General features: G+C 47.8%; 1 long non-coding RNA gene across 1 annotated transcript; it reads right to left on the bottom strand.

Moving 5' to 3' along the window:
- Positions 1–4,060: 4,060 nt before the first annotated feature.
- LOC124700055 lies at positions 4,061–7,062 on the bottom strand. The gene is made up of 2 exons (XR_007001611.1): positions 5,905–7,062; positions 4,061–4,415 (listed from the first exon to the last, which is right to left on the bottom strand). It is a non-coding gene; the product is annotated as an uncharacterized LOC124700055 (long non-coding RNA).
- Between the last annotated feature and the right edge of the window lie 461 nt (positions 7,063–7,523).

The following is a 7,523-nucleotide window of genomic DNA, read 5'->3' as shown; positions in this document are numbered from 1 at the left end:
CATGCGACGAGGGCCGCTCGCGTTCGGTGCGATGGCGGCGCCGAACGAAGAGGAGATCCACGAGATGATCACCTCCGGCACCACCGCCGCCGGCTGCGAGCCCGGGATTCTTCATGACCGCCGCCGCTGCGTGCCCGGGGTTCTTCACGCAAGAGGAGACGAGGGCGACGGCAGCTGTGGCGGCGCGCAACGAGCATCGCGAGGATGTTGCCGACGGAAGCCAAGCCGTCGAAGAAGAAGGCGAGGAAGAAGAAGAGCCAACTCAAGCCGCCGCCAACCTGTCGAAGGGGAAGAAGAAGAGGAAGAAGGACTCGCCGCCTGCCGAACCGCGTATCAAATGGACGCCGAAGGAAGAGGAGTGCCTCGCCGAAGCTTGGATGACCGTGTCCACGAACGGCATAATCGGGGCCAATCGGTCGTTCGACACATATTGGCTTCGAGTGAAGCGGGCGTACGAGGAGCGCAAACTCGTCGATCCCTACTTCAACAAGACGAACATGAACGTGTTCCGGGGAGACAAGGCAATGGCCACCCATTGGGGGCTCATGCAGACGGCGTGCAGCAAATGGCACGGCATACAGGAGGAGTGCGAGAAACGGCCGATCAGCGGCCACGACATGGAGCAAAAGGTATGCTCCGTCGACCCTGCATCACCGAGGTACATCGTCGTTAGCTGACCCGCATCGCCGTGCTCTTTTTTCCCCAGCTGCGCCGAGCTTTGGACATGTACACGGACGACACCAGCCTGCAGTTCAAGTTCCTCAACGTCTACGCCCGCCTCGAGAAGTGCGAGAAGTGGAAGGAAGTCCGCACGACCCTGTCGAAGAGCAAGACCGAGCAGTACAACCCCGACGCTCCGGCGGCAAGCGCGGCGGAAGGGCGCCCTGAACTCGGCCGGAAGAAGCTCAAAGAGCTCAAAAGACGGGCAATCCCGCCGACAGGATGCAGTCGTCGATCGACAAGTGCTGGGCCGACTTGAGGACGCACGCCGACGGGAGGAACGACAAGTTCGACGGCAGGTGGCGGGAGATGCTCGCCAACCAAGGCGTCCGGATCGCCCTGCTGAAGACGACGGCGGCGGCGAAGAAGAGGAACACGGACTTGGCGTTCCTCATGGGCGGCGGCGACATGGAACCGATGGACGAGGAGACGAGGAATTGGTACCGGGGCCACCGCAACGACATCCTCCGAGCCACTCCGGCCGGTCCTTCGTCGTCTCCGCCGGCTCATACCTCGTCTTCCTCACCATCTACCTCGTCGACTCGCGGCTGCTTCGACGTCCACCGCCGCTGGTTCATCATCCGCCGCCGCGGCCGCTTCGGCCACGACGTGTGAGGAACCGGTCCGTCGGACGAAGCCGCGCCGGCCGGGACCGCCGACGAGCCTCGTTTCCGTGTAATTTCCCTCCGATCGCCGATCCGTGGCTGATCCTTTTGCTCCTTTTGCCGATCAACTGGCCGTACTTGTAGCGCGGGACGGCGGTTTGTTTGAATTTAAACTCTATCCGCCGAACTCCGGGTGGACGACTGGAAATACGGTACTCCCCACGCCTTAATTTCGTCCAATCCGGAGGTAGTTTCGTCCGGATTTGGGCGTGGGGAGCCCAAACGAGTGGGGATGCTCTAAGATCCAAAGGCTCATAATCGACCGGTTCAACTGGTGCATGACTTTATCCTGCGGTCAAAACATGCGTCTCTACTTTAGTCCAGCGGCTTGACGTATAGTGTTCGATCCGTCTGGTACCTCAACTCCAGGCGTGTGTCGGTCCCTCCCGTGCCACGCGAGGGCCGAGAGTGCCGTGACGGGGTGCGCTGCCAAAACCATCTTGTCGGCTGACCTCTGAGAAGATCCGGTGTACACACTCAACTCCTACAATTGGATCTCATTCGGGACGCGGGAGTTCGACGCGCGCCTCCGAGTGGGATACCTCGGCGATGTCGAGCATTTCGATCGCGAGCTTGCCGTGGACGAGGACGATGATAGTGACGTGGACGAGGACGACGACGCCGAGGCCGAGGCCTCGTCGGATGGCCATATGTACAAGACAGAGACAACGGCCACGACGACGACGGCCCGGCGTGGGATCCGGAGACCCATCCGCTGGACATTAGCGAGGAGGAGGCCATTGCCATCACAATGGACAATAGCGAGCTCGACCAACTCGCAATGTGGGGCGGAGGCCATCCATCTTCATGAGTCGTCACTGGCGCAGGGGAGGCCGGCGACTCATCCAACCACGGTGACACGTATCCAAGGGTGCGCGCCGTCTGCTGGTCCTTCGATGGCCTGGGATCCGTGGCCACCATCACCACAGCCTCCTACTCCGCCGATGGTCTGGCAGCAGTCACCGCAGGCTTCCCTTCCTCCTCCACCGCCAGCGTAGCATCTCCCATGGCGGATGCCAGAGTTCATCGACCTAGTCAATGACGATGAGCAGTAGTCCGTATCTATGTTTTAGCGCTTTGATGTATTTTTAGAATTATGTAAATTGTGGATTTTTAGTGGAAAAAATTTATACGTCAAGCCGTTCGAAACACCCTTAGACTCAAACGAGCGCGCGGTCGATTTCAACCATTAGGCCTGACGCAAACTGACGGTTCGGGTCTATTTTACCGTCCGATTTCCGTCGAGCCGTTGGAGATGTCGGTAGCGCAGGTTTCATAGGATAGGTTCTCCGTGCGGGCAGTGTGGCCACGCCATCGTAGGATTGGCCACGTTCGATTTCGGCGCAAGATAGGTTTCCAGTGAGTGGGCACGGCCGAGCGAGATCCATAGAAAGCTCGGACTGGAAACTGTATCTCTTTTTAGCCTAGAACGGCAAAACGTGTTAGGCTGGACGAGTCGGACATATGGAGCGAGACATTTTTGAGATGGAAGGACCCCAATCATGTTCCGCGTCCGGTCGGCGGTCCCGGCACGGAGGCATCAGCCATGCCCATGCATGGTCCCGCGTGCGCATTGCCCGCCCGGATCTCGCTCGCTACCTGTAGCAGGCTGCACGTGCCGGAAACCAAGAGCGCACGACGGGGAAAACTTCCGGGACCAGACGCCGCTCAAGATGCACGACGGGGATGAATCCTGGTGTGCCTGCGTACGAGTATCGTGGACACGTAGGTCGCCCAAACACTTTTTTCTGTCCACGAGCTGAAGCCATGTATTACTACGTCATCACGTGTAGACGTGTCGTGTAGTGGTATGCCCTTCTTTGCATAATTTATCAGGAACGAAATACGTACTACAGTATTTGGCTTGCGCTGCGACAGTACGCGGTGCATTTCATAACACACGATGAGCTGTTGATTCTCAGGAGGGCCAACGAAATTGCGAGAGCCGCTTTGTCCGGCCCGTGAACATCTATCTGACCGATCGAGGGGCCTAAAGAAACCGTCTGCGCCGTTTGCACGCCGACGATTCTTGGCCCAACCTGCGCTCTGGAGCCCAGTGAAGGAAGTTCCAACTGATTACTACGTCAACTTTTTTTTTCCCAGACTAGTTAAATGCCCGTGCTTTGCAACGGGTTATAATTATTCTATTAACTTCGGACCAATCGTGTTAAGCACCTAACTTTGAAATTCTTATGAACATTAGGTTTTCTTATTTTATGCATCTCGAACATAATTGTCAAATCTTGAGCCAAGGCCTTCTTGGCAATGTGCACATTTCGTTTCCTAACAATGCTACACCTACGGGCTGCTTGTTACGGAATTTCACTTACGGAGAGACGTCGAGGATCGTGGAGAAACTTCAGCTGCTAGAATTACGTGAGGGACAAATGTTGCACCAACCGGATTGGTCCAGCTCATCCCGTAAGACTTTCACGTAACAATGTTCCCGCATCGCTTAATGCTCAAAAAGAAAGGGTTTGTACAGATTAAAAGGAAAAAAGTTTATTTACTTCGTAGGTTAGCGTGTGTAAATAATTTAAGCGAGTTGCTTAATGGAAATTTTTTCTGAACTATTCTGATTCTAGAAAATGTTTTTTTCTGAACTATTCTGATTCCCATCTTGAACTGCAAAACAAAAGAACAAAAATGTCTCTTTTATAAGCCACACCAATCTCTTGAAAAAAATCCACGTTGTGATTAATACAAACAATGCAAAAACATATTTCAAGCACAAGTAAATTGTAAATTATATATACAATTTAGCTAAGCTTGGCATCCGATAGGAAATATTTCTGCAGATTTACTACAAAGCTTCAAATATTCAATGAACATCTTGAGAGAGAAGCAAAGAACATATACAATCGCTCTAAATGTGTCAAAGTAGCTCGCAGCAAACAGCGGACCGGAGCCTAGCAACCTTGACGTGCATGTTGTTGTCAGCTGGTGGCTTCGCCCTCGCTTCCTGGGCTGCGTGCTTGTTCCCAGGCTGAGCTACGCGGCCACTAACATCGGCAGTTCAGCAAACTCCAGCTGCGTTGAGGAGCACAGTAAAAAATGGTGAGCTGCATCATCTAGCAGTCATAACTTCTTCACCACTATGAAGCATGAAATTATCATTATACTCTCTCAAAAAAAATCTTCAAACAATAATACCCCATCATTTCCAAACAACTTGCTTTGACCTCTATTTCTGAAGAGAAATCAGCCTAAACCCCCATGTACATTAGAAAACATAAGGAAAAAAAAGGATAACCTTACTATGTAATCAAATCACTTATTATTGGATACACCAAAACCCATGTAATTAATATCTAGAAACAACTCACAGCATGTATGCAACAATTTTGCATGAAATCAGATAAGAGCAACTTGCACAAAAGACATCAAGCAGCAGCACAAATTGGAGGTATAGACTGAACTGATGTTCGAAGTTCTGCGGAGTTTACCTGCCTTTAATTACTTCTTATCCTACATAAACCTAATAAGTCATAAAAAGAAAACGAATTTTGTATGCGGTAGAAGACATTCAGATAGCTGAAAGAAATGTTCATTATGTTAGCCTTCCATAAAGACATATTTTAAGTTTTTGTGGCAAAAGATGGCAGATCTATTACCGATCTAAAACTTGCCGCAAGGCAACCAAACTGTTTACATAATGTGACTTGCATGCATTTCAACGGCTGCGGGTTAAAACTTACAGACCCTAGAGCACCATCAAGGATCTCCCTGCCACCAATCAATATATCAATACAACATTACACGATACACCACACTGAACCTTCGTAGGGCTAGGTATTCTCTCCCTATAACCGAACGCCTCATTTATTTGAGGCGTGGTATCTGAATCCTGGCCCTTCCCTAATTGGAAAAATCAAATTTGCATCATTAACACATGATTTATTGTTTCAATAAATATCAATTGAGTGTGGAATTAGTTGTGATGCACACATCAAGCTGTCTCCACTAACGGATCTAGCAAATGGCTGTTTCTAAAAATGGGAAGGACTTTGCATAACAAATCTTACCTTGGAGGGTATAGCATCTGTTCCATGGATAAGTGAGGAGATAAACTGTTACACAACACATCATCAACTGGTCTAAGCATGACCCTTTACAAACACAAGCATCAAATAGCCTTCTACCATATTTACGAAGCATCAGATAGTCTTTTACCATATTTAGAAAAACAGATATGTGACTATATCCTAGCTTTATCTCTCTCTTGCTAAGATGGCAAGGTCAGGAATGGACCTGAAGATTCGAACAAGAGATACCTCCACAATCTTCTCAAGCAATACAAACATTTCACAAATTATAATTGTCTAAAAGTTAAGAAAATATTAATTATAGAGAATCATGTTCACACAGGTGCACGTAATTTTTCTTGTATGCCATTTACAAGGATGCACCTAGAAGCACACTGGAGAAAGAATCATTTAGTATACAATTTCGAATGTTCCTGAATCTGTCCCTACTTCTACAATCTGTGAGATCCAAAAGTAGAAGGCAATGTTTTTACCTTTGAAATGGGAACCAGGCCAGGAAACCATCGCACTCCCAGTCTACACGTACTACCATGCCACCTTATATGTTCATTGAAGATGCTAGTAAAATCTGAATGAAAAAAATAACTAAAAACGGATTCAATTCAACAGATGATAATAATATATTTATGTGCCTATTTTTCCATATGAACCGTGGCGATCTGAGGGATGTCTATGGATTAATTGCATAAGCATTGTCCTGCTGATTTACAAATATGCCTGGTTACATAACTTAAGGCCATTTTCATACCCAAGCAAATTTGGTTTGGGCATCCTTGTACTTTCCCATAAATGGAAATACCTTAAATATTCATCTAGGAGATGTACAAATATTTCTGCACCCAGGTCTGCAGTACATATTTTTACTGGAGCATTGGACAACAAGTTATCTTCTTACTTGAAGTAACACATTTTATGTATGATGGCCTCCAGACCTTATGAAGAACGATCGTACATGTGCAGAACATTAAAAGAGGTGGAGAACTATGTCGGATCGACTTACACATGGTAACAAATCTAATAAGGACAACATTTTTATTCCAGACAGGAATAAAAACCTACTACACTTACATTATACTTGAGCGGGCATCTGCAGCAAGATACAAGAACCTCGACTCGAATTTTGAGATGGAAACATCTCAATCCTCGGTATCATCCAAAGAAACAACAGAAACAGAGTTCGGCCTTTTTGCAATTGACAAAATAAATAAGATATTTGCATCGCAGATTGGATTTCTTACACGCGACAAGAAGGAGCATTGAGGCCACTGAAGAGTAGTTTCCTCACGCTTGCTCTAACCACTACTCGTGCTCATTTGTTGAGGATTCTTTCACTAAATTTCAACTGCAGTATGCCATAAGAAGAAATGGCTACTACACTTTGTTGAGAATTCTTTCACTAACGTGTGGGAAGAGCCAGGTGCAGCCTGATATCAAGAAAAGCCACTAATTAGAAACATATTGCTAATCTAATGAAAAAAGATCTTCTTGTAAGACTGAAATTTGGTTACCAGTGCAGAAAAGTGTACTACCATACGTGATAATAATTTAAAACAAATATTTTCCAGAAACCTGATGCCATATTGAAGTTCTAAGATGAGGGCATGAACGGTTAAACATCGCAGATTGGATTACATGATTTAACATCACATATCTAAAGAAAATGGTATACCTTACTCATGTCGTCAGCAGCAGCAGAACGTCATCCACGGTTCGCATATGTTCCTACCATCAAGCACCTGAAAATCAACAATTATCATCATGTAGGAAAGCTGTGTTATCGAAAGGATAAACACTGCATTAGGCCCTGCATATTATCCAAAAACTTGATAACAGATGTATGGAACGCAGTTCACCTTATCGCTCATCTTCTCCAATGTTGTGGTTGTTTCGTTTTCCAAATCAAACCTGGCAAACCGTATCTCAGCGGAGGCATCAATAATCGGCTAGGACCCTAATCAGCCAATGCGATTGCGCTCCTTGCCGCATCCATCCATCCTTGCATCGGAAAGTAGTATTCCATCAAGAATAACGCCATGCTCCTTGGACTGACGCTGCTCCACCAGGACATCTTGTACGGGAGCCTCATCACCAT

Source organism: Lolium rigidum, chromosome 3 (genome assembly GCF_022539505.1).
Source record: "Lolium rigidum isolate FL_2022 chromosome 3, APGP_CSIRO_Lrig_0.1, whole genome shotgun sequence".
Classification (NCBI taxonomy): Eukaryota; Viridiplantae; Streptophyta; class Magnoliopsida; order Poales; family Poaceae; genus Lolium; species Lolium rigidum.
The sequence above is the reverse complement of the archived record's forward strand: the minus strand, read 5'-3'. Positions and strand labels throughout refer to the sequence as shown.